The sequence below is a fragment of the Mus pahari genome, chromosome 15 (genome assembly GCF_900095145.1).
Source record: "Mus pahari chromosome 15, PAHARI_EIJ_v1.1, whole genome shotgun sequence".
Lineage (NCBI taxonomy): Eukaryota > Metazoa > Chordata > Mammalia > Rodentia > Muridae > Mus > Mus pahari.
Window position 1 is genome coordinate 3,214,725 of NC_034604.1, and position 2,564 is coordinate 3,217,288.

The following is a 2,564-nucleotide window of genomic DNA, read 5'->3' on the forward strand; positions in this document are numbered from 1 at the left end:
GATTTTGTCTACCCTGTTGATTTTCTAAAGGACCCAGCTCTCAGTTCCTTTACATTGTTCTCTTTGTTGCTCATGTATTGATTTCTGCCCTGAGTTTGATTATTTTCTATTGTCTATTCCTCTCGAATGTATTTGATTCTTTTTGTTCTATAGCTTTCATGTGTACTTTTAAATTGCTAGCAGGAGAGCTTTCCAATTACTTTGTGAAGGTACTTAGTGCTATGAACTTTTCTCTTAGTAAGAAATAAAATCTTTAATTTCTTTATTTCTCTCTTGACTCAGTGGTCATTCAGTAGAGACTTGTTCAGTTTCCTTGAGTTTGTAGATGTTCTGATATTTCTGTTGTTGAATTTCAGCTCTAATCCATGGTGGTTTGATAAGATACAAGGAGATATTTCAGTTTTGCTTCATCTGTTGAGGCTTCCTTTGTGACAGACTCCAGTTTTGGAGAAGGTTCCTTGAGGTGCTGAGAAGAAGATATATTCTTTTGTGTTTGCATGAAATGTTCTGTAGATATCTGTTAGGTCCATTTGATTCACAACATCTATTAATGTAATTATTTCTCTGTTTAGTTTCTGTCTCCATTGGTAAGAGTTGTGTGTTGAAGTCTCCCACTATTAATGTGTGTGGTATAAAGTGTGATTTAAACATTAGTAATGGTTCTTTTATGATTGTGGGTGCCCTTGCAATTGGGGCATAGATAATCAGAATTGAGAAGTTATCTTTGTGGATTTTTTTCTTTGATGAGTATGAAATACTCTTCCCCATCTCTTTTGATTACTTTTGGTTGAAATTCTAGTTCATTAGGTATTAGAGTTGCTACTCCAGCTTGCATCTTGGGTCCATTTGACAGGAGAACCTTTGTTCAGCCATTTACTCTGTTTGTTCCTGAGGTGTGTTTTTGGTATTCACCAGAAAGATGGATACTGTTTTTATATGCATTCTGTTAGTCTGTGTGTTTTTATATGTGGCAGTGACTTGAATCATGTGTGTCAAGGACATTGCAATGTGTGCTTCTTCTTTGTTTAGTATTTAGGTTTAAATATAATTTGTTTGTAAATTGTTTATGTAAATTTAACACTGTTAGTAGATGATAAGATGTAGTATTTCTCTAAACTTCCTTTTTAAGAAAAGTAATCATATAGTTGAGCCCATGTTTTTCAGTATAAATTGTTGGTATCTAAACAGAAACACTTTGGTTTCAATTCTGGAACATGAATACAGAGTTTTTAACATGACAGGCAAAGCATTCAATGCCTGAGGAGTATTTCTAGATCTAAAAATTGTAAATAAAATTAAATGTATGTGTTTCCTGACTGAACTTTAAACAACTCTGAGGATTCATACCACTTAGTGCCACACTCTTTAGTATTCTCTTCCCTGAGTGTGATATGGACCAATGGTGACTGAAATGAATCTCAAAAACAAACAACTAAGCAAACTGAAAACACAAATGCTTAAGAAAGTTGTTGGGTTTTGGGCCTCCATCTTCAGCCAGGAAGCAGATCTGAGCTCCAGACCTTTGTGTTCCCTCCCTGCCAGAGAAGAAGTGGCAGCCCGGGAGGGCTCTAACTGCCAGAGCAGGTGAGAGAACCATCGTGTAACCCGGGTCCCTCAGAGACCAGTCTGTGCAGGAGAGCCTGCAGACTGCAGAAACAACATAGCTTCTGGGACAGGCCCCATTTTGGGCCTTCATCTTCAGCTAGGAAGCAGATCTGAGATCCAGACATCTGCTCTCCTTCCCTGCCAGAGGAGAGCTTGCCTGCAGAGAGTGCTCTGATCACTGGTACTCAGGAGAGAGGTGGACTCCCAGGACTGCTGACAGAGGCTAACAGAATCACAGGAGGAACAAGCTCCAGCCAGAGACAGATAGAACAACTAACACCAGAGATTACGAGATGGAGAAAGGCAAATGTAAGAATCTTACTAACAGAAACCAAGACTGCTCACCATCATCAGAGCCCAGCACTCCCACCTCAGTGAGTCCTGGATGTGCCCACACACCAGAAAAGCAAGATTCAGATTTAAAATCATATCTCATGATGCTGGTGGAGGACTATGAGAAGGAAATTAATAATTCGCTTAAAGAAATACAGGAGAACACAGCTAAACAGGTAGAAGGCCTTAAAGAAGAAACACAAAAATCCTTTAAAGAATTACAGGAAAACACAAACAGAGGATGGAATTGAACAAAACCATTCAGGATCTGAAAATGGGAATAGAAACAATAAAGAAAACCCAAAGGGAGGCAACTCTGAAGATAGAAACACTAGGAAAGAAATCAGGAACCATAGATGTGAGCATCAGCAACAGAATAAAAGACATGGAAAAGAGAATCTCAAGTGCAGAAGATTCCATAGGGAACATGGACATAACAATCGAAGAAAATGCAAAATGCAAAAAGATCCTAACTCAAAACATCCAGGAAATCCAGGACACAATGAGAAGACCAAACCTACGAATAATAGGAATAGATGAGAATGAAGATTTTCAACTTAAAGGGCCAGAAAATATCTTTAACAAAATTATAGAGGAAAACTTCCCAGATGCCCATGAACATTCAA